Source organism: Diabrotica undecimpunctata, chromosome 6 (assembly GCF_040954645.1).
Source record: "Diabrotica undecimpunctata isolate CICGRU chromosome 6, icDiaUnde3, whole genome shotgun sequence".
NCBI classification, from domain to species: Eukaryota; Metazoa; Arthropoda; class Insecta; order Coleoptera; family Chrysomelidae; genus Diabrotica; species Diabrotica undecimpunctata.
Genome location: NC_092808.1, coordinates 85,716,512 through 85,743,261, shown reverse-complemented (window position 1 = coordinate 85,743,261; position 26,750 = coordinate 85,716,512). Strand labels below are relative to the sequence as shown.

At 32.0% G+C, this 26,750-nt stretch overlaps 1 protein-coding gene across 1 annotated transcript in view; it reads left to right on the top strand.

Annotated features, from left to right (window-relative positions):
* Positions 1-23,520: 23,520 nt before the first annotated feature.
* Positions 23,521-26,750, top strand: part of tadr (torn and diminished rhabdomeres) — a 179,301-nt gene continuing 176,071 nt past the window's right edge. Inside the window, exon 1 of the mRNA XM_072534843.1 lies at positions 23,521-23,881. The gene's annotated coding sequence lies outside the window, so the exon portion shown is untranslated. The remainder of the gene's footprint in view (positions 23,882-26,750) is intronic.

Below are 26,750 nucleotides of genomic sequence, written 5' to 3'. Positions count from 1 at the left end.
GTTTAAATAATTGCTCTCCGTGGATAGAATTTTTACATTTGGAAAATCGAAAGAGTGCCCTGTTGTGTTAGCATGTGTGGCTAGAGAACATCTATCAGGGTGTAACCTAATGTCACTCTTGTGAAGAGTCAAGCGGCTAGAAACTTTTTGGGAGGTGTGACCTATATAAGAACCTTCACAGCCCAAACAATTAAGTTTGTAGACAACATTAATTTTATCTAAGTCTGGTACTTTATCTTTCAATGACTTGTACAAAGATCCCACAACTAGAGTGCTTTTATAAGCAATTTTTACATTTGGTAGGTATTGAGCAAAAATTCTGGTCAATTTGGGAGAGACGTCCTTAATAAATCGAAGTGATACAAAAGATATATTAGGAATATTGTTAGTAAGTGAGTGGGAATCAGAGCTAACTTTCATAGCACCTGTATTTTGGGGGAGGGTTTACTTGTGTGTTGAGTATAACAGAGGATGTGTTAAAGATGATTTTCCTTAGTAAGGATTCGGGGTAAGAATTATCAAGGAACAACTGTAAAAGGATGTTGAGATTCTTCTTTCTAAAAACAGGGTCAGCTAGTTTACAAACTCGTGTGGTCATTTGTTTGACTAGATTAATTTTCATGCTTGACTTGTGGTAAGAGTGGTAGTTGAGATATCTTCCAGAGTTACACTTTTTTCTATACCAATCAATTGTAATGATGTTATCTAGTTCTCTAATAAACATTGTGTCGAGAAAAGGAACAGATTGGTTTTGATCCTCTTTTTCAAGAGTATATTGAATATGGGAGTCGTAGCTATTGAAAATGTCTAAGAGCTCAAATTCTAAACCTTGTGGGCACGACATAATAACGTCATCAACATACTTTTTAATAAAAGGAACATTGAGAGGAACAACCTGAAGAATAATATCCAACAGATCATCCATTACATATGTAGCTAGAATTGGAGAGATACTGTCTCCCATAGGAGTGCCAAAGGTTTGTTTATAATATTTGTTATTGAAAGAGAAGCAAGTGGAAATAAGCAAGAACTCTATTATCTCAATAAACATATCGTAATCGATGCTATATACTTGTGAAATTTTATTCCAGTGTTTATGAATAGATCGGAGAACGGCATTTAAGTAAGCGTCTATCAGGTATACTATTACCTTTACATTGTTATCATTAAGATCTAACGTTCTATCGTTTTAAGTTGGCAGTAACGAATCCACAACCAATTCTTTTGTTTCTGATAAGAATGTTTATAACCTAAATTTTATTTTATGACATGTTCTGTAATTATTTTAACATAATTTTATTTAAGTGTTCATGTATATGTGTTTTAAAGTATTTTAAATATGTATTTGTTAAAGAACGTTTTTTTAAAAAACAATTTTGGATAGTTTTCGCCATCATTTGTAGGGGTCAAATGAGTTGCTCATTTCATTTGATAAACATCACGACAACTAACCTCAATTAGTGTAAGATGCAAAATAATTCTTTTTCTGTATTTTGTACTAATTTTGTTTATTGTAGCACCCTGATGATGCAAATAAAGATTTGCGAAAGCTTGGTTTACTAAAAAGAGTATTTCTTTGTCCTATCTTCCGCTGCACACCCAAATATTTGACTTTTGTATATATCTATATATATATTTATATATATATATATATATATGTTTATATATATATATATATATATATATATATATGTATATATATAATATATATATATATATATATATATATATATATATATATATATATATAAAGAATACATATTTACTTTACGTCTGTATAAAATAAATTTTACGTCTGTATAAAAGCAGTACCCATAGGTGGAGCCATATCCCTATCTTTGGCAGAAATTGTAATGAACTCCCTACTTCATTACTGTACTCAAGAAGTTGATTTCCAGTTCCCCTTCATCTACCAATATGTAGACGACCTCATATGTGCAGTCCTAGCTGACAAAATCAACTACACTCTTAACACATTTAACTCCTACAACACTTACCTACAATTTACTTTTAAACAGAGGAAAATTAGATGGTGCCATTCCTCAACACTTATATAACCAGACATGAGGATATTACAATAAGATTGGACTGGTACAGAAAGAAAACCTTCTCAGGTAGATGTGCTTTTTTACTCTTATCATCCAGATGAATAGAAGATTAACATCATCAAAGGTCTGAAAAACAGAATAAAAAGAATTTGTCACTCTTTTAACGACAATAAGAACATCAAGTTACTTTATGAGATTCTTAGAAAAAATCCGCAAGGAAAATAATTCCTGCAGCTGACTGTATACCACGTATCACAAAAAGAGGTTAATCTTTGTATATGGGTATATTTTATAAAAACCCTTAAAAGGGCTACATTAAAACGAACGTTTTCGGAACAACAGTTATCATCAGGTTAAAATGCCTAAAATAAGTATAAACCATTTAATTAAAGCAAACGTGGTTTAAAATTTTGACTAAGGATAAAAAAGCAAAATGGTTATATTTACAGGTTACCATGCCTGAGCCACCAAAATATTTGGGTAAAAACCCTTTAAAATGTATTATGTTACCAAAGATTGTACATGATGTTAATAATATTATTTGATGTTTAATATTTTAATTAAATTTTACTTCAGGTAACATAGACCCATGCTTTAAGTGAGTTCCAGTGTCCGGAGAGTAAACCTCTTCAAACGGACTTCAGCTGGTAACTGATTGATAAGATACCCATGAACGGTGTCAAAAACAAAATGTCAATGTACCATGAAACAATATTAGTTAAACATAGCATTACTACAGCCAAAAGATTTAAACTTTGATGATGTTAAAATGATAACAGCAATCCAGGTGTTGGGATTTAAATAATTTTTTAATTATTTAATATTGGATATAAAAGATGTAAAATTACTGATGTTGTTAAAGGTCATGTTTAAGAGAATGACGTATGCATTAGGCAGCTTATGTTACTCTTTATCGTATGGAGTGTGGTCTAAAAAGTGTAATTGGTGACAAATTAGCTTAAATATATGGAATTGTCCTTTTATGTTGCTCACATCTAGGACAAGGAAAATTGAATAGTATATATTTGTAGCTAATGTAAGACTTCGTATTTAAATGAAATTGTTTATTACTGCTCGTATGGTAAAAAGTTTAATATAAGTGAGTCCAATAGATTGAGAAAAGGGATTAAAAATCTTCCGGCTGAAGGAATTAAAGTTATAATATATGGAATTAATTTAAAATTAAAAGGAAATGGAAAGGAAAAAAAAATCATTTTTCTTAGAAAAAATCTCTATCCTAAAATGCTGCTAAGCAAATTGTTTTCCATTTAGGTGCTGATGAAGGTGACAGCCTATCACCGAAAATTTCATATTGCGAATAAAGTTCTTCATCAAACTGGCTTATACCATCTTTAGTCAATGCTTTACCTGACGCTTTCTCGATAGTTATCTACCAAAGAAGTGTATTCTTAATGTCGTTATATACTTATATACTATATATATATATATATATATATATATATATATATAATGAACCAAAAGTATTTGCTGACAACGTAAGGAAGTAAACGTTAAATAGTGGGTTTGCAGCAATAAAAATGAAACGTGTACTCTTTTAAATTTTTATTCCAAGCTTTCGGACATTGGTTATGTCTTATATATTGACATTGGTTATGTCCTTCATCAGGGAGCTCCCTGATGAAGGACATAACCAATGTCCGAAAGCTTGGAATAAAAATTTAAAAGAGTACACGTTTCATTTTTATTGCTGCAAACCCACTATTTAACGTTTACTTATATATATATATATATATATATATATATATATATATATATATATATATATATATATATATATATATATATATATATATATATATATATATACATATGAAATCTGAAATATATATATACATATATATATAAATATATATATATATATATATATATATATATATATATATATATATGTATATATATATATATATATATATATATATATATATATTTCAGATTCTTTTCGACCGTACTGTGTTAATTATAGTATCAGCAATCGGTATAAGTCTTAGAACGATTGCTGATTTCATCAAAATCGTAAGGATCACTACTGTAGTGATCCTTTCCTAAGTTAATATGCTCCTTTTCTAACTACGTATATATGGTTGCCTTCCATCTTATACACATATTTTATTATATTTGTTTTCCTTTGTTGCGATATGTGTGCATGTATTTTTGTGCTAATATATTATTGTTCTTCTTCTTCTTAAGGTGCCATGCATTTCTGCGTAGGCGTCCACCGTACATCGTCTTGTCAGGTGAGATGTGAAATATTCTGGATTAAATAATTCTGTTTTTAGCAGCATTGCGAAGCATTTCATAGCTGTGGTATATTATTGTTACCCCCGGTATATTGTAAAATTTATCGAAAGAACGGTAAAAAATGCCGATATTTTTACCATTTTTTGCAAAAAAATTAAAAACATGCTAATTGTACTTCATTTTATTTCGAATTTAGTTGGGTTGGATTACGTTGTGCTGAACGTTAAGAGCGTAGGCGCAAAATTTCGGGCCAATGCTTTTTAAATGCATTCATTTTTTTCGAATCCGAAGTATTTTTGAAAAATTTAAACGCAGAATTAAAGAATACATTATTACTGAGGGCGGAAAGTCCCTGATAACTTCTATAATGTTTATTTTAATAAGTTACAGGGGTGAAAAAAAAAAGAGAAAATTTAATGTAATTTTTAATTTCAAATATCTCATTCAAAAAAACTTTTTGTTTATTCTAAGGGACTTTCGGCCCTCGGTTATAATGTAATTTTTCATTTTGCGTTAAAATTTATCAAAAATATTTGTTAGTTTTCTCAGGATTCGAAAAAAATGATTGCATTTAAAAAGCATTGGCCCGAAATTTTGCGCCTACGCTCTTAAAGGGGGTTTTCAAGTTTATTAAGTGTTTTTTCTTTGAAATAAACGACCACTAGCAACAAAATCAAAATTTGTCAGAAAGTGACTATTTTAGAATCATTACTCTTTGCGAAGAAGGATACACTCAAGTAGAACTCGCTGAACATTTTAACGTTAGACAGTCAACCATTTCAAGAGTGTTAACACGTTTTTCTGTTACTGGAAGTAACTCGAGAAAACCCGGTCAAGGCCGTAGAAGGGTTACAACTCCTAATCAAGACCGGTTTTTGACACTTCGTACACTTAGACAAAGGTTTGTTACCAGTACTTCTCTACAAAATGAATTTTTGGATCGTTATAAATTTAGAATCAGCCAAAATACGATTAGAAAAAGACTTGCCGAAAACGACCTACACCCTGGAAGGGTACCAATTGGCCCATTATTGACCAGATACCATAGAAGGCAAAGATTAAATTTTGCTCGTGAACATGTTGATTGGAATAATGACGATTGGGGAAGAATATTATTCACCGATAAATCCAGGTACTGTCTTTTTTCTGATGACAGGAGAAACCAATTGTATAGAAGGCCTAGGGAACGCTACGCACAGTGTAACACCGTAAGGACTGAACAGTATGGCGGAGGCTCGGTAATCGTGTGGGGTGGGATTAATTTAGAGGCTCGTACGGAATTAGTTAGAATAGATCGCGGTCGGCTTACATTGCAGAGGTATATAACAGGCATTTTAGAAGAGCATGTCGTGCCATTTGCACCATTTATTTTGATAATTTCATGCTTATGCAAGATAAAGCCAGGCCACACACGGCAAGAATTGTGCAGCAGTATCGTCAGGAGGTTGGAATTCCTGCCATAGATTGGCCTACGAGAAGTCCTGATCTCAATCCAATAGAACATGTTTGGGACATCATAGATAGACGACTACGACAACTACCTAATGCACCAAACACATTAGATGAACTGTTTTTACGGTTGGTTGAAATTTGGGATCAAATTGATCAAGAAGAAATCAGAACGATAATTCTCAGTATAAGAGATCGTTGTCAAGCAGTAATAAATGCCAGAGGAGGCAATACTCGATAATAGTACACGGTACTAGTCTTTTCTTCAACTTTAAAAATTTCAATTTCGTCATTAATTTATGATGTTAGTTTGTTTAGATCAGTTGTTTGTTTAGATTTATGACGTTATATGTGCGAACAATAACTTTATTATTGAACTTACAAAAACTGCTTTTGCATTATTTAGAAGACGCATTATAGAAACAATATGCAATACGAACATAGTTTCCCAAATATTTATAATTAGAACTGACCCAAGAAAGACGTTTTTTATGAACAGAGAAATCATCAATTACAAAATGGATTTTTTTATTTTTCAGTATTTGATAGTACCACCCCTTTACGTTACTCCTAATTACACTTTCCAAACAATTTCGCATGGATGGCATGACCCTTATAATAAATTCTTGAGGCATTGCTTCCCGTTCATCATTAAGGCCAACTTTCAATACCGTTATGCTTCTTAGTGCTTGATTTCTGTCCCAGACCCTTCGTTTAAACTCATCCCAAACCTGCTCTATTGGATTTATGTCCGGGCTCAACGCAGGCCAATTTATTGTAGGTATACCGATCTGTCAGATAGCTGGTGGTGACTCGTGCGGTATGACATCATGCATTATCGTGCATTTAAACAAAGGCATCACCAATAAATCCCGCGTGTGGGACCACATGTTCCTTCAAAATATCTCTGATGGAACGATTCGCCGTTAAACCTCCTTCACGTCCCCCACCAGGCACGAAAACTAACTCGGTTTTCTCATCCACGGAAATGCCTGCCCAAAACATACAAGAACCGTCTCAATATGACATAATTTCTCGTATACAACATTGAGCAAATCGCTCTTCTGTCCTTCTATAGACTCGACGCCTCTTGTCGTTGCATTGTAGACAGATCCTACTTTCGTTGGAGAATAATACCTGACTCCATTGATAGTCGTCCCAATCCAGATGTTCGCGAGCAAATTCTAATCGTCTTTGCTTCTGGGCTGCAGTTAGCTTGGGACCCGTACCAGCCCTTTTTGGTATCAGCTTCGCTGCCTTTAGTCTCCTTCTGACTATTCAAACGCTGGTAACCACACCTCGGACCTTTCTAAGCTCTTCTTTGAGATTAGCACCAGTCATATATCGATTTCTCAGGAATTTCGATACAAGAAATCGATCATTTCTCTCTGTTATTATTCGTTTACGACCTATTCCTTGCCGGCGGATATAATCACCAGTATCTTGGTACCGACGTTACACTCGGGACACAGCATATTCTTTTTCTTCTTCTTCTCGTAGCACTATAACCCGGGGTGGATTTTGGCTGACTGCACAACTTGCTTCCATCTTGAACGGTCGTCCATAATAGCTAGCTGGGTCAGTGGGTAGCCCCATTGTTCTTAGATCTGACCATATATTGTCTCTCCATCGCATTTGTGGACGTTCTAAGGGCCTTCTTCCTGTGGGGGCTTCTTCCCATATTAACTTGGCAACTTGGCAACTTGGCAAGGCGGTTATTAGGGAGTCTATGGACATAGCCAGCCCATCTTAGACGTTGGGATTTAATCTCTTGGACTATATCATTCGCTCTATACATCTGCTTGACCTCAGCGTTTGTTCTCATTTGGTATTGGTTGCTATTAATGTCGTGATAAGGCTTAAAGATTCTTCTGAGGATTTTCTTCTCAAAACATCTAAGTTTTATTTCAGTTTGTTTGGTCAGGGTCCACGTCTCACACCCATACATGATCACCGGTCTAATCACCGTTTTATATATTCTAACCTTTGATGTTCGTGTTGGGCTTTTAGATTTAATAGTATTGTTGAGGTTGTACATAGATTTGTTTGCTGCCTGAACTCTTCCTTTAATCTATTCCGCGATATCGTTTTCTGCAGTTATTGTTGCTCCGAGATATTTAAAACTCTCCACTCTTTCAAAGTTATATGGATCTATTGTAACATTTTGCCTTATTCTATCTCATCCCTTTTGCCTGTTGATGTACATGTATTTGGTTTTCTCTTCTTTTACCCTTAAACCAGTTTTCTTTGCCTCTACCTCCACTTTATTAAAAGTCTCCTTCACTTTTGTGACTGTGTTTTCCACAATGTGAATGTCATCTGCGTATACTAGTAGCAATTTTGGTCCATTTACTAATTCTGTTTTAAGTTGTGCTGTTCTTACTACTTTCTCCAGGATGATATTAAAGAGGAGAGGTGACAGCGCATCTCCCTGTTTTAGGCCACTGCTTATTTCAAAAGATTCTGAGAGTTTGTTACCTATCCGTACTCTGGATCTACAGCTATTCACACATAACAAGCTGAATAAGTTTTTTTTAACTGAAAGTTCTGCCATTGCATTCCACATCTGATCGCTTTTAATGCTGTCGTACGCGTGCCGGAAATCTATAAAGAGATTATGGATAGTTGTACTGAATTCCCATCCTTTTTCAAGCAGCTGTCTTAGAGTAAAGATCTGATCCATGGTCGATCTATGTTTTCTGAAGCCGGCTTGGTATTCCCCCATGAAATTTTCTACAAACGGTATCAGCCTACTTAATAGGATATTCGATAAGATTTTATATGCCGTATTAAGTAAGGAGATGCCTATATAATTAGAGCAGTTGGTTTTGTCTCCCTTTTTATGGATGGGGATTATTACACTTTCGTGCAATTTTGTTGATATTTTCTCTTCGTTTCATATAAGTGTTATTAGTTTGTGTATTTGTCTATGGATAGTTTCTCCCCCGTACTTAAGAAATTCAGCCAGTATATTGTCAGAGCCTGGAGCTTTTCCTTTCCTTTCCAATTTGTTAATTGCTTGCAATGTTTTATCTATTTTGGGGTCATCTACCGGTAGGTCCACCCCAAAGTATATATTTTCTCATTGTTCTTTCTCTTGATGTATGTTTAGTAAAGTCTTGAAATATTCTTGTTTGGAGCAGTTTTTTTTCATTTATTATTAATTCATCATTTTTTCTGAGTACAGACATGCCTCTAGGTCTGAAGCCTTTCTTTTCGTTTGACACTGATTTGTAAAATGCTCTACTGATTGACTGTTGCCTATTCCTTTCCATGTCTTCATATTTCTGGTGTTCGTACTTCCTTTTTTTTTCTCTCATTAATTTTCTTGTTTCTCGGCATGAAGTTTTAGTATAGTTTTCTTTATTTTCTGCTGTTCCTTGTTGAAGCATAATGTTTCGCTTTATCTGTCTGTCGCGTAAGTTTTTCTTGACATTCTCTATCAAACCATTTTCTTGCTCTCTTCCAGCTTTTTCCTATTATTAGTTCTGCTGACTCCGTAATTGATTTTTCCATTTTTTGCTACATCCTTTCGACATCATTGCTGTGGTCTACTGTATTTAGATGCTTTATAATTTCTTGTTTGTAATTTTCTCGGATTTCCTCATTTTGCATTTGTTCAATGTTCAACTGTACCAATGCTTTGTTCTTCTTCTTCTTTAGATGCAAATCCACTAATGGATGTTAGCGATCACATTTTCCATTAATTCTCTATTTCTTGCAATATGTATCAGAGATTGTATGTCGTTAATCCCTGTCCATTGCCTTATGTTTCGGAGCCAGGACATTTTCTTGCGTCCCATTCCTCTCTTGTCTTCAATTTTACCCTCGATTATAAGTTGGAGGAACTGGTATTTTTCATTTCGCATGATGTGACCTAGATACGCCGTTTTCCTTTTCTTGATGGTTTCGAAAAGTTGGCGTTCTTGATTTATTCTTTTAAGGACATCTATATTTGTGATTTTCGCTGTCCATGGTATTTTTAGGATACGGCGATAGAGCCACATTTCGAAAGCTTCTAATCTGTTTATATCCCTCGTTTTGAGTGTCCAGCCCTCTACGCCATATAGCAGCACTGACCACACGTAGCACTTAGTAAACCTTAGTCTCAGTTGAAGATCGAACTCTGAACAAGTCAGTACCTTCTTGAATTTTACGAAAGCTTGTCGAGCTTGCTCAATGCGACATTTTACTTCCCTGTCCGATGCCCAGTCTTCAAAAAGCCACGATCCCAGGTATTTAAATTTACTCACTCTTTCAATGGACTTAGTATTCAGTGTTATGGTGGAGTTTTCAAGTGCATCCAAGTTTCTGGAGATGATCATAAATTTGGTTTTTTTGGTATTAATCTCTAATCCCATTCGCTTACTGTATTCTCCGATTATAGTGACAAGTTATTGAAGATCGACTATGTTGTCACAAATTAAGACACCATCATCAGCATATCGTATGTTGTTGATCAGTACTCCATTCACTTTGATTCCCATCTTTGCATCCTCCAGAGACTCTTGAAATATGGCTTCCGAATAAATGTTAAATAAAAGAGGGGAAAGCACACATCCCTGTCGAACGCCCCTTCTTATATGTATGGGTTTGGATATAGAATTGTCTATTTTTAACTAATTTTTAACTTTTAACTTAATATTTTTAACTAATATTTTTATTTAATGCTTTGTTGGCCTTTGGTTTCTCTAAAGCTATTCTTATCCTGATTTTTGCTCTTATTAGGTGATGGACTATATCTCTATCTGCTTCCCTGAGGCTTCTTTCATCCAGCACGTTACTTCCATGTCTAGCATCGATAATTACGATGGTGATCAATTTGTTTCCGCGTGGAGTGATTATTAGAGACCTAAGTCTGTTTATGAATGTTTTTATGTTGTAACATAGTAGACTTTACATACATATTGTTAGCAGATGCTAGCTCTATGAGCCATTGTCCAATGTCGTTTGAGATATCGTGGAGGCTGTGTTGTCCGATTGTCGGTCTTAGGTTTGGTTATTTGCCAATTTTGCGTTGAAGTCTCCACAGATTATCTGCATGTCTTGTTTGGGGACTTTCTCAAGCGTTCTTTCGAGTTGTTGATAGAAGTTATCTTTAATATGTTTACAGCAGATTGGCTTAAATTTAGTCGATTTTCCACGGCCCTCTGGCGCAGGCGCTCTCTCAATAATACTACTGCTTAAGCTGCTTTGATGGATGTGGTATCCATTTGTTATGCAGTTGCGAACTTAAGTGACTGATATATTAGTGGGTTGCTATGGAAATTAATCTGTACGATATTAACCGAACGCATTAACGCGACCCTCTCTCTACGTGTTGCATTATTTATTTATAATACGTCATGCGATTCACCAAAAAACAAAACTTTTTTAAAACTGGATAATGAAGTTATTGATTGTACAATAAATATTTTTAACTTTACACTTTTTAGATTGAAACAGGAGACGTACTTTCGCAACATAATTTTGAGTCGATAAACTACCACAAAAAGCTTCATTACACCTTTTATAGTATTACTATAATAAACTCTTAGTCATTTCAATAATGTTACTTAAGTAAAAATAAAATTAAATTAATATCATACTGTTGGAAGTGTGATCTTATCAAATACTTATTTTTTACATAAATTTTTTTATATACTTTTTTAAATTAAATGTACAATAACCACATGGTCTTTTGCTGCTCTATGTTTGAATTAAATTGTAAACTATATTTAGTTTCAATAATCGTTTATATGTACCTACAACCTAACCACTTAATGTCTACTATCTTAAGCTTCTTTACATATGATACCATTGACTGCTACATGTCTTTTTGAGGTAACATATTTATATTGACTTTTCTATGGATATTTGGTTTTTCATATTATTCTGTTTAGATGAACTGATAATGCTTTCTGATTAGAGAGCGAAACGTCTTCATATTAACTAGAATAAAGAATAAAAACCAAACTAATTGCACTTTTAAACAATTTAGTCAAGAAGAAAACGGTGACCGCATCGAAGGAATCGAAGGACACCAAGAAACGCCCTAGAATGAGACGAAATAATCATAGCCTCGTCTCCACAGGAAGTAGGTGAACTAATCAAAAATAGTTTACCAATAAAAGCACATGATCCAGATAAAATCACAGAGCTCTGAAGTATCTACCTGTAAGAGCAAATGAATTATTTACCAACCTAACAAATGCTACACTTAGATACAGGCTTTTCCCAAACCAACGAAAGAAAGTCCATATCGTCATGTTCTTTAAGCCAGGAAAAGATAACACATTTACGCAGAACTACAGGCCGATTAGCATTCTTTCAGCAGTCAGCAAGATTGTAGAAAGAGTTATACTAAGCAGACTCTAATTAGAAACAGACAGGCTAGGACTAATCTCAGAAGTGTGGCAGCCGTAGCTCAGTGGTTATGTTACTGGATTAACAAGCTGGAGGGCCCGGGTTCGTATCCCGGCACCGACAAAATTTTCAATTTCTAATTTAACTGAGCTGCCACCGTGCTTCAGAGGAAACGTAAAGCCGTCGGTCCCAGCTACGAAAGTAGTCGTAAAGTCATGTTAGGAGCGCTTGCGCGACCTGAATACACGAACTTTACTTTTCTATCCCAGAAGTCAGTTTAAACTTAGAGCAGAACACTCCAGCGAATTAAAAGTATTTAGACCAGCAGAGTGCATAACAGCTGGACTTATTGACAAACAATACACAGGAACAGCCTTCCTGGATGTAAGCAAAGCCTTTAATGAGGTCTTGATAGAATACGAATACAGCGGGGCTATAACGAGACTAACCTCTTTGTACTTGGACAACCGGTGTTTCCGGGCTCAGATAGGGCTAAGTTCTGTCTAATAATGTATTGGGCGGGGTGAAGTGATTTCTATCCAATAACATAAAACTACTAACACAAATTTTTAACAACATATTATATTAAAGTAGGGTAAAGTAATACCAAAGAAATGGCTTAACTCGTATTTCATAGCTGAATTAAAAAAATTTAGTTCCCACAAATGCGATGAATTTAGGCTTATTAGCTTAATGAGTCACTTACTAAAAATATTTCTAAAGATCATACAGAATCCAATTTATAAACAATGTGAAATAGACATAAGTGACTCTTAGTTTGGATTTAAAATAGTCTTGCATGAAAAATTGTATGAACTACAGAAAATGAAGCTAGACACAAAAGATCTCCGCATCATGGAAAACCTTTATTGAAATCAAGAAGCAGCTTTAAAATATTCCATCTTCACTACTAAAAGCTTCCGTATACAAAGAAGTGTCCGACAAGGCTGTGTCATGTCTCATATAAAAATAAACGGTAAATATATTAACAATATCAGGCATGCAGACGATACCGTTCCAATAGCAGAAAAAAGGGAAGACTTACAAAATAAACTCGAGTTAATATTGCAAGTAAAGCAATGGGACTGACAATAAACCTTCAAAAAACTAAAGTAAAAGTAATTAACAAAACCGATGAAAATTGTAGCACTGATCTAAGTAACACTCAGTTAGAATAAGTTCACAAACTCAGATACTTAGAAGTAGTACTAAATGATAAGTGGGATGCAGATATATTAATAAATGTACGATTAGAACAGGCTAGAAACATGTACAATAAATGCAAACAAATTATCTATAACCGAAAACATACATCCAAATTAGAGTTATTAAATGTTACGTTTGGTTTGACCTTCTGTATAGAGTTAAAGCCTGGACATTAAAATTAAATACCGTGAGACGGCTATACAGCGTTCCACGTTAAGAAAATAACATTAGGCTTATGGAGATCAGTGTTGCCAAAACTCTCAGGCATGCGGTTTACTAGATTGTCGATATATTTTTCGAATTTCCATTTTCAATTAACATTTAACTGTAAAGTCAGAATAACAACTGAAGAACCACAAAGCCTTATTATCATTATGCAGTCTCAGAGAACGACATAAAATCGCTGACATATGTACACCGTATTATTTTAAGTTGCAATTAGTAATTAGATATATGCATTCCAAGTGGTCCGTTTATTTGCTTTTAAACCTTTAATAGCCGGCAAAGTGGATGATTTAACTAAGCAATATTTTCTACTGATTTCTATGATTTATGGTATATGATATTCTTACCGAAAAACAAATAAACTGTCGTTACTATAATTAAAATAAGATAAAATAAAATTATCTTTTGTAAATACTATTTATTTAATTAAAATCATTTTCCCTACTTTTCATCTCTTGTTTCGAATGGGCACTTTTGGTCAATTACGTTAAAAAACATTAATTTAATAATTCATGTCTGTGAAAACGAAAATAAAAATTATATACAACCTTGAATCGTGCTTGTGTTCGTTCATCGTGGCATCGCTGCGCTTCTATCGTCCATAAGAAATACATGGCCCTATCTCCGCAATGTTATTTTCTTAACGTGAAACGCTCTATAGAAGCCTTTCAAATGCGGCGTTTTCGCAGAATGCATAGAATATTATGGACACAACACATTACGAATCGAACAGTAATGAATACCTTAATATAGAGTTGGAACCTATAACAACGATTAAGAAAAGAAAATCGTACCTACGCCACATAATGAAAAATGACAAATATAACCTGCTACGAATAATAATTACTGAAGGGAAGATAGAGGGCCGAAGAGGAGTCGGAAGAAGAGCCACGTCATGGCTTCGCAATATCAGAATTTGGACGGGCATGAACGTTCAGAATGTTTATCAATTACTAAAGTGGCTTAGAATAGAGAATATTTTAATTCAGTGATCGCAAACCTCCAGTAATGAAGTGCACTAGAAGAAAAAGAAAAAGTGACTTCTGTTTTTCTTTTTATTGTTGTATAGGCATAACTCAGCGTATTTTTCAATGTGCCTCTAGTAAGTTGTCATTCCATCGTTTTCGTTGTCTTCCTACTGATCGTCTTCTTATTGGGGAACCGTCTCTGTCTCAGATCGTGTTTCTGCCGCGTATGTCATTATTGGTCTGTTAACTGGCAACTGGTTTTATTTGGCTGTTTGGTCCATTTACTTGATCTTCCATTTCTAATTCGAGCTTTCTTAGCTAGACAATGCGATGCCTAGATCTTTAAACTCAATCACTTGTTATATTGTCTGACCTTCCAGCTCCCATTTACATCGTACTAAATTTGCTGTTAGAACCAGACATTCTGTCTTTTTTGGGGAATTAACATGATAAATTTTCTGGCGGTTATATTACACTGGTGCAGCAAACGTTGTTAATCATCTTCATTTTGAGAGAGTAGTATAGCGTCGCGTCGTCTGCATAGCAGATTATTTCATTCATAATCAGATCGAACAATAGAGGACTCAGGATATCTCTCTGTTGTTTTGATAGATATTTTCGATCGTTATGTTGGTTTCTAACGGTATTTCTCCTGAGTAAGGTAAGTGGATGACGGCCTTTAATTTGGCTTAATAAAATGCCTTCTAAGACCCACGAAACATATATGCCGATCTTTTGTATTCTAATGATTTCTCTTGCACGTGCCTCATTATAAATATAGCGTCGGTGCACGATCTTCCCAACCAGAACCTTATTATTCATCTGCTAGTGTGATAATTTCATTCCGTTTCTTTGTTATCACTTGTTGTTAATTTGAGTGTTGTGTTACTGCTTTTTGGATTAAAATTGTATTTGTGAATGTATCTTTACCTCGGCAATATAAAATCGTGTCGTCAGGATATACGTTGTACTTCACTGGGTTGTAAATGTTCTTGCAAATATCAATGATAATTATTACAAATTAAGTGAAACTTAGAACTGATAGGGTACTACATTTTTCTGAAAGAAAATTGAGGTGACTTTTCCTGCCTTTCATTTCTTACTAATAATGTTAACTACTAATACTTTGAAGCGGCGACCAGAGAGAAAGTGTTCGATAAGACAGTTTATTTCCCTTAATTTTGTATTGTTTTAATTTGGTCATACAGTAGAACGTAATAGAATGTTGAAGGCGCACTCAATTTCAAATAATGTTATTATTAAATCTTGTCTGTTGTGTTAAAGTTGCCAGCTTCCGTATGGGCGGAATCCGTATTGAGCTGAATCTAAAGTTTTGTGTTTTTCAAGGTACCATATTAGTCTTCTGTTCATTAGTTTTTCTAGCTAGTTGCACCAGGTGCATGTTAGTGAAATAGGATAATACGGATTTGAATTTTCCAGGGATTTGACCTGTTTCTTGATTGGTATATTGATGGATTCATAATATTAAAGATTTCTGATTGGTTAGCACTGTTTTGTACAGTAGAAGAAGTGTATAAACGCAGGTATTGGAATATTTTTAAGGAATATAAAGGGGATGGTGTCAGAACCTGCAGCTGAATTTTTGCAAGTTCAAAGAATATATAAGAATTCCTGTAGTGTAAATGGAATGTTTAACACAGTAGAGTTAAGTTTCATAGATTGGAAATGATATTGTATACGATAATTCGATTATTTTAGTATATTCTTGTTTTTAAACCGTAAATAGAAATATTCGGCAATTACATTAACGATTTCTGGATCATCGGTTACTAAATTACTTTTATGGTAAAGAGCTAGAATTTTTGTTTAAGTATTTTATGTATTTTTTTCCCAGCATTTGATTAATTTTTGTTTCAGACTTCTGAAGAGGCAGTATTATGAGTTAAAGTGGAAATATAGTTCTTCAATGAGTGTTTCTTACTTTTAAGATAAACCTCGCCTAGTCTTTAAGTATTTTAAAACAAATGAGGCTTTCGTCACTTCTGTTTCGGCAGTACTTATAAAGAGTTTTGTATTCTTTTACAGTAGTTGCACAACGTTCATTCCACTAAAGTGTTCATTTTCTTGTAGAAGTGGTTATACTTTTTTCTACAGCGGAGACAATGCATTTGTTAAAAGTATCCACATTATCTATATTTGCAGAGAGAAAAAATTAGTATTAGAAATCTTGAACTGTATTGCTGTTTCTGGTGGTTTTTCTTCAATATTTGTTATAAGAATGAGAAAATGGTTATTATCATATCGATCATCTACAACATTCCGTGTTCTAAAAGAATATATTTTGGAATCGCATAGAGTTAGGTCAATCTCTTAGAAACTTCATGTTAAAATATTGAAAAGTGTGTTGGAACCATTATTTAGAAAAAAAACAACTTTTTTTCTGTAGTACGTGATTTGTAAAGCCCATGCAATATTGTGGGCACTAAAGTCTCCTAGATTCGTGGGGAGTTGTCTGTCTCCCATCGGACGCGTCCAGAGGTGGTGGAGGGGGGAACGCCCCAACCGACCATAGGACAGGTGGATAGTTGGGAAATAAAAATACCAACTGCGATCCAAAACAAACTAAGGTATGGCATCCCTAAGCAATGTTTAAGTGGGAAATAGCAGTGTTAAAAGAGAGAGAAAAAGTAAAGATCTTTCATTTCAGTATCCTAAGCTGAGCCCTAAGCAATTATGCTATATGTAGTAATAGTGTATAGTAAACCATGTACATTACAGATGTTGAGAAATGTAATACACTTGTATTGTATGTTAACGTAAGTTTTGATATAGCTATACTAAGAATAAGCGATGAATGCTTATGTGAGTATATGTGAGTAAGCGTTGTGCGAGACAAGAGAGCGTCAGCTTGTTCTTAACGTGGACCGTCAGAGATTTGTAAGACGCCGTAAGAGTAATATCGCATCATATTATTATGTAATTATGTAATGTTGTACGCAATAAAGCCTGTTTATTATTGTAAATTAAATAAAAGTTTTCTCCTTTTTTTATACCTTAACAAGAGATAAAGTGTTTGTTGGTGATAATAATCTTATCATTTTAGCGAAAATAAGTAGTGTATTTAACCTTTTTACTTTATGATTTAATTCATAATTACATAAAAGATGTTGATCTAGTAATTTCTCTACATGTTTAAATTTAATAAATGATTAGCTTTAACTTAGGAAATGGTTCTTCTTAATGAATTTTTTTATTTTTTGATTAAAACTACATATTTGAGGTACAAAAAATATAATAATTATTTACTAATGTGTAGTAGATTTTAGTCTTTCTTATTTTATAAAGCTTTATTTTTTTTTAAATTTTATTTTAAATTTTTTTAATGCAAATTTGGATTTCTGGTACATTTGATATGTAAACATGTGTAAATATCATTGCTTTGCAGACTCAAAATGTCTTCTGGCAGTGCAGCTTAAAAGTGTGTCAGTTACAAGATTTTTCCAAGATAGTGCCAGGGAGTAATTTTCTTGTTGAATCAGAATCCGAAGCTAAAAATTATCTAATTTTTTTAATGTCGCATCGACTATTTATGTAGAAAATGCTACACAAGGTATTTTTTTGATTCAAAGTCGACTTCAGAGTAAAAATGTTAAAGTCAAGAAGTAAAAAGTAAAAACCAGCTAAAAATCATCCAACACTCCATTCGCTTTTTTAGTCTTCTTGCTCAGTATTTGAATGTAACATCAAAGAAAATAAATTGAATATGTTTCATTATGGTTTTCAAGAACTGTAGCTGCGCACAGAAAATGTTTCCAATGTGAATATTAAGTTAAATACTCAATAATATAACCACACATTTTTGTTTATTAAATTAACAATTTTTGAATAATATTGTTAAGCTTAAGTGCTTCACAGAGCCAAATCTAGGCTTTAACTTAAGGTCTTGATTACAGTTTTTAAAAAAAGTTAGCTGAATAATAATTTAACTAGAAAAATTACACAAACCGGCGAAAAAATAGCGAAATATCCGGAAAACCAAACATTCTAAGGATAGTTTAAGTCGCTGTTATAAAAATTTTTCAACCTCTTGATCGCTAAAGTCCACTATATCCTTGACATTTGACAAATGCCGTATATTTAACACTTATAACTTCAGCGTCTCACTGACACCTAAATAATTCATATAACGATGCGGTTTATGCATCACAAGTAGCCTAATAATATAGTCATTCGATAATAGCAAGACGGACCAGTGGATGTAGTTAATAATACTTGTCGAAACCTTAAAATTAGTAAAAAATCGGCACACAGGATAGATAGCGCACTTGCCGGAGGAATAACTTGTTATCCCTATAAACCAATTTTCATAAATATCGTGTAAGTAGTTTCCAATATACAGATAGTGTAAGTTCATCGTTGCACACCCTGTATGAACAGATTTGAATGTAGATATAAGGATCGAATCGTTTGTAGTGGAGTAAAAATTATGGTTTTATTGACAGCTACTAATAATTACACCAAAGATGATGGTTAGGTAACTTTCTACAATAGACTGCACTCGAATGAGCTCAAATTCCCAATTTATAATCTCACAAATAATGTATACCTTAGCACAGAGGTTATTGCTTCTATCATACTAACAAACTTTGAACTATGAGCTTGCAATTCAATTTTATCTAGGCTGTAATTTTAGGAAGTTCAATTGTAAAATATATTATTCGGCAATGTATTACATAAATGAACTAATTATTAAAATATTACACGATATGTTTTCACAATGTTTTAATTATACACGGTAAAACTATAAAATATTAAGAAGTTAAGAATAATGTGAGATTACAAATTAAGGGATTAATTTGTGATTGAAAACTGTATGAAAGATGTTCCAAAAGATTTCTGTGGTTAGTATAATTAAACCTAAAGCTGAGATTAATACTATTACAACAATTAATAATAAACTTAGCCTTCTGGGTTGAACCGCGTCGATTATCATTGCGTCGAGCTTTCGACATCCTTTTTGATATATTCTTTAGGGTTTCCAAGTTCTTGGTCTTCCGAGCCCCAGAGAGTATTACACTGATCATTAACCAATGCATTGCTGCTACTGGGAACAGAGGACGGTTCATTTATACCGTCGATGGTGATGTGGTTTGGTGGAGGTTGGCTTGGGGGTTAGCGTAGGGTTTTAAGCGAGGATAGCGGCGGGGGTTGGCGTGAACGTTTCTGACAACAGGATTTTGATTGGGGGTGGAGCTGACGATATTTTCTTTATAAGAGGTAACCATGTCGAAGGTAACCGTATGCCTTCATCTCTTTTATTAAGACAATTTCCAAATGAACAACACGGTGTTTAAGAAATTTCTTGTTCAGACTGCCCCCGATCTTATATAGGCCAAACAAATCATAGAACCCAAAATAGGAATAATAAACATTTCATTTCTGTTCGCAATTCTGATTCAATTTCAGCCCTAGCTCAACACCATCGTCATACAGGCCACAAAATTGACTTTAAAACTCTAGACTTATAGCCCCCATCGGTTTCTATAAACCAAGAATTATCCGACAAGCCATAGAAATTGAAAACGGCCAAATTGTTTTAATATAAGAGATGACGGCCTACAGTTAACTTCAACATAAAGACCTCTTATAAAGAAAATATCGTCCGGCTATAGATCTGCCTATCAAAATCCTAATGTTAGAAATGTTCGCGCCAACCTCCACCCAAACCACGTCACTATCGATGGTATAAATGGACCGTCCTCTGTTCACAGTACCAGTAATGCATTGGTTAGTGTCTGTGGGCTCAGTAAACTGAGACGTCGATAGCCTCGAAGAAGACGTCAAAGAGAATGTCGAAAACTCTGCGCAATGATAATCGAAGCGGTTTAACCCGGAAGACTGTTGAGTTTAATATTAATTCTTATAATAGTATTAATCTTAGCCCTAGATTTAATATATATATATATATATATATATATATATATATATATATATACATATATATATATATATATATATATATATATATATATACATATATATATATATATATATATATATATATATATATATATATATATATATATATTGTTATATTCCTATTTGAAATGAAAAATAAAAAACTATATTCCTATTTAAAATTTAAATTAAAATAAAAAATTTCTTATTTCTCAACCACGAGCATATAAATTTTAACGCCCTGTATATGACAAATTTTGTAAAAATAATTATAGCTAGTGTTAAGAAAGTGTTTCGCAGAATTGTTTACTAGCTTCATGAACAATGTATTTCAAGCAAGTAATTAGAGACGATTAGGGTTGCCGGTTTAAGAAAGTGCTCGTCGAACTGTTTATTAAAACCAAGGACAATATGTTTTAATTAAACAAAGAAGAGACCATAAGGTTTTCAAGATATGCGGATCGGAAACTCATACTAGCCCGTACGTTACATAGTAGATAGTTAAAATATACCTTTGTATTAGGATTCTTAAAAATAGATAACAAGTGATTAGTTGTAGAAAGTAGAATAAGGATAAACGTTTTGTTTCTTAGTTGGAACTTCACAAAGACAAAAAGATACGTAAATTTGAACAATTGTTTAGATTAAGAAAAAAGGTAGTTTTGCGTAAATAATGCGACGTGATGGAAAGTTGGTTTTGATTGGATAGAAAATGAATTGTGGTGTAGAACGATTTGGAAGTCGAAGAATGAATAAGGAGAGTGGAGCAGTGTGTTTTGTTCGATCGAAAGAAGAAGTCCAGTTTTGCGTGCAGAGTACAAAAAAAAAGGTAAAGACCGGTTTGTGTTTGAAAAGTTACAAGCATCATCAGAAAAATCGTGGAACGAGTAATAGGCCAAGTCTAGAGATGATATAAATCCTTGAGTGTAAAGTATCCAAAATTGTGTTAAGTGATTCAAAAAGTTGAAAGATTGCATTAGGAGAAAGCCCGAACGAGTACGATTCGAAGCAGTAAAAGGAAAGGACAACAAAATTTAACAGAGGAGCAGAGACATTATTGGGAAACGTAAACGAGTTTTCCTTTGATCGCACCACCAGCAAGTAAGGAAACGTGTTATGGGTGTAGACATGGTAGAATCATCAGCAAAGGTCAGTCGTTTTCTGTTATGATATGAATGTATTGTTTTTCGTGTTAAATACTACAGGGCATATGGAACTACATATTTCGCTATTATAAAATCATCAAATTTCATCAGTTTTTTTTATTATAAATCAATGTAGTTGACTTTTTTCAAGATACAATAATATTGATAAATAAAAATTTTAAGAAAATTGATCATCGAGAACATTCTGTAAAGCAGAAGTAGAGAAATTCACAGTTATTAATTAAAAAAAAAATTTGGAGACAAAAAGAAATAAGATTCTTTTGTTTTTGTTTTTTTAATGTTTATATGAAATAATAAAGATATGAGAATAAATAAAATTTGTAATATTGAATATCGGTTTCCGTTTTAATAAAATAAACGATTTTTATAATTTCTAATTAAAATCCATATGTGTATTATTTTGATTATCTTTTGTCTATCCCTATAAGGAAACCAATGAGAAATATTTGAAGATACAAAAGTAAGTAGTGATAGGATCATTCAGCCCTGAGATTTATATTTATATTTGATTTGTTTAATTAATAAAATAAGTAATTGATTCATTTATTGAATTAGATTACACCTATAAACATCAATAGAGTCAAAGTAGATCACCATAATATATATATATATATATATATATATATATATATATATATATATATATATATATATATATATATATATATATATTATATATACATATATATATATACATATATATATATATATATATATATATATATATTTATGTATATATATATACATATATATATATATATATATATATATATATATATATATATATATATATATATATATATATATATAATATATCCTCTAAAATAACAGCTGATCTGGTAGATGAAAAATGGGGGTTGAGGTTAATTGGGTATACAGCTGATTGAAAGCCAAGTGTACTCTGTTCAACAGTTCATTATATTTCGCCAATTTTCATTGGCATCATCAGATCAGAGCTACAATTATTCAAAACATGGTAAAATACAATTTAATAATTGCTTGTTGTTAATGTCTTACTTGGTTGAGGTTAACGGCAGTGTGATTTATTTTAATAACATCAAGTAATGATTTGTGGTTACAATATGGATTGCAGCTATCTTCGACATGTAACATTTAGTTGTATAATTTACGTTCACAATTAAAATATAAGAAACAAACACAATTCAAATTAAAAACAAAACAGACACAAAAACGTTTAGTTCGATAACTGTCATTAAGGTTAAGTATCAGAATTACCATTAATTATTTTATTAATTAATTAATTAATTAATTAATTAATTAATCAGTTACATTCGATATTTGGTAATTCTGGTACTTAACCTTAATGACAGTTACCGAACTAAATGTTTTTGTGTCTGTTTTGTTTGTAATTTGAATTGTGTTTGTTTCTTATATTTTAATTGTGATCGTAAATTATACAACTAAATGTTACATGTCGAAGATAGCTGCAATCCATATTGTAACCACAAATCATTACTTGATGTTATTAAAATAAATTACACTGCCGTTAACCTCAACCAAGTAAGATATAAACAACAAACAATTATTAAATTGTATTTTACATGTTTTGAATAATTGTAGCTCTCGTCTGATGATGCCAATGAAAATTGGCGAAATATAATGAACTGTTGAACAGAGTACACTTGGCTTTCAATCAGCTGTATACCCAATTAACCTCAACCCCCTTTTATATATATATATATATATATATATATATATATATATATATATATTTATATATATATATATATATATATATATATAGTATAATTGGACAACCAGTATAATAATTCCAAATAAACATTATTTACAACAGTTGTTTGTAAAACGATTATAAATAAATCATGACTAAATACTACTATACTAATTATATCAGTTATAATTAAAAACAATATTTTAGTTTATATTCGCGTCTACATAAACTACATGGTTAAATTGTTTTTTCTTATTATTATTGCCGAATTTCCCTAATTATTTGGTATAAATTGTTTTATCTTAAATCAATTGTTTTATTCGTTTAATAAAATTTTTCGTCGAATCTCTATCATCGCGTAGTAGCTGATGATAACGCAAACCACGTGGATGTCGCCCTTTTCATTGGAACATGGGCAAAATGTGCCTCCAGTGGCGACTGCGTCAACCAAAATATTGATTTAGTAATGCAGAAGGATTGCAGGAATAGACAGCACGCTGTTGAAATGACACCAATGTTTTTAAAAAAATTGTAAAAAACGAAACGATTCGGGTTTTTTCAGTAGCATGTGTTTCGGTTGTTGTATTAAAATTACAGTATACGGTAAGTTTAAAAATTATTTAAAAGCTGCTAGTAATATTAGACACCGTCTGTTTTGTGTAGCAATTAATAGGTCGATACTGCAGGCAAAAGCTTTTATATTAGGTAAATTGAAGAATTATGTTGTATTTTTGAATGTGATACTCTCTAAAACTTCGCTCATTTATATCATTTTTTAAATAAATAAAAAGAAACTAAACTAAAGCCCTCAATAAAATCAAAGTTTATTTTTGGGTTGGCTTTTATGCAGCACCATAAGCATGTTATATAATAATTGTATATTTCACTTAAGTCAAATAGTTCTATTGTTTCCAAACGTTATTTTAAATTATATTATTTCAGACTATAATTTGAATCATATTATCGAAATCAAAGAATACGTTTTAATAACCGACAACCGATTTTGCAAAGCTCCTTTAATTATTTAAATTACCTACTGAGTATTTAAATTTGTGTCCATTAATAGATTTTCAGTTTATTTGCATGAATTTTGTTATGGTTTAAAATGTTCTGATCGTTTCTAAACACTGTCTTCCTATTTACTATTATATATAATACTATTTTAATTTAAGAGAACTTTATAAAATGCCGTTTGATATTTAATAAATATATTGAAAGCAATTTTAATATATCCTATGCTATATACGATTTTTAAACAATCATTTAAAATTACATCAAATTACAGACTTAAGAAATGTTAAAAAACAAAACAAAAACTTACAATAAAGTAAAAACTACTTTCTGTACAATGGTATAAAATTTTATTATTAAAATTTATTAAAAATTATCCAAAATAGATTTATAAATTTTTCAAAACGTTTTCGATATTATCAGATCATCCTCAGTGAAAAACCTACAATTATAAACATTTAAAAATGAATACAAAAGGGTTAAAATGTTGACTGTTAATATGAAAATGTGGTTATTACTTATGTCTATGTGGTTTTGAAACTAACCACATGATAAGGTCAGATGATCGTTAAATTACATGATTTTCGTAATTGACATTATAATTAATAAGACACTAGGTCAATGATAAAGGATTGCATTTTTTAAGAGAACGTACAATTTCTTAGCTCGAAAAAGGGAGCCCTATGCCCTGAGAGGTAACAACCAACTGTTGACAGAAGGATGTAAAAATTAATTAATCAATACAAGTAATAGGTAGTTTTTTAAAAAAATTATTGTTTTAAATGATATGATATAATAAAAATTATTTTTATTTGTTTTGATGAAAAAAGAATAATTTTATTAAGACCAACTAAAAAATTAGATAAGTATTGGCTTTCATGTGATGATGACGTCATTCAATAAACTGACTTATTAAAATACGGAATTTATAAAATAATCAATTATGATAGGTTGAATTTGGTGAATATACTGTGTATATGAGGGTTTTATAAAATTACCTAAAAACTGGAGATTCTGATTGAATTCAAATAGTGTTGATGGTTACCTGTCTGTGAGTATATGTAAAACTTCAAATGCATATATGTATAGTGAATTTGTAGATTTTATGAAATATACATTTTAAAAAAGGTATGTAAAATAAATGGGCTGATGACAAAATTGAAGAAATGTGATAACATATTATGAGAGATCAATCAAAATGTGAATATTTGGGTGGTTATATCTATAGAATATGAATTTATGTTAGAGAAAACTAAAAACGCTGATATAAGATACATAGAGAACTATCAGAAACAGATGGAGGAGGAGATAAGTAAAGTGAACATGTATTTAAAAAAGTGTGTGGAATGAATATTGACTGAAGCTAGAGGGGGCGAAAATGAGTATGTGAGGATTGATCGATGAAGTTAATATTCATGTCACACACTTTTTTTTTAATTATTGTTACTTTTACTTATCTCCTCCAACTATCTGTGATAGTTCTCCAAATATCTCTTATCAGCATTTTTAGTTTTTTCTATCATAAACTTATATTCTATAGATATAACCACCCAAATATTCACATTTTGATTCCTCACGCATATATTAATACAACTCTTTAATTTTGTCATTAGCTCAGTTATTATACAAACCTTTCTGAAAATGTATATTTAATGACATAAATAGTTAAATAATTACAATTAAATAACTAAATGATTACAACTGCATAATATTCATATACCATTTATCATTAACCAACTCCACAGGCTTTGCATACATATATGTATTTAAACTTTTAAATATACTTACAAATAGGCAACCATCACCACTATTTGAATTCAATCAGAATCTCCAGTTGTCAGTTTATTTTACAAAATCCCCATATTATAAACAGTATATTCTCCAAATTGTAAACAGTATATACTATCCTAATTGATTATTTTATAAATTCCCCATTTTAATAAGTCAGTTTATTAAAAGACGTGATCAAATGAAAGCAAATATTTATCTAATTTTTTAAGGGACTTCCACATGGGACATAAACTATTTGGTAATCTTTTAAAAAACTACCTGTCACTTGTCTTGGAGGTTTTCAAATTTATTTTCACTTCCTTCTGTCAACAGTTGGTTGTTACCTCTCAGGCCATAAGGGTCCCTTTTTCGAACTGGAATTTGTACGTTCCCCTAAAAAATGTAATCCTGTATCATCGACCTAGTGTCTTATTAATTATAATGTTAATTACTAAAATTACTTAATTTAATTTCAGGGTCATCTGACTTCATAATGTGGCTAGTTTCAAATACTATATAAACGTAAGTAATAACCACATTTTTATTTTAACAGTCCAAATTTTACCACTTTTGTATTCATTTTTAAATGGATATACTTGTAGGTTTTTTTCTGAGAATGATCTAATAATATCGATAATTTTTAATGATAAAATTTTATAGCATTGTACAAAAAGAAGTTTTTACTACATTG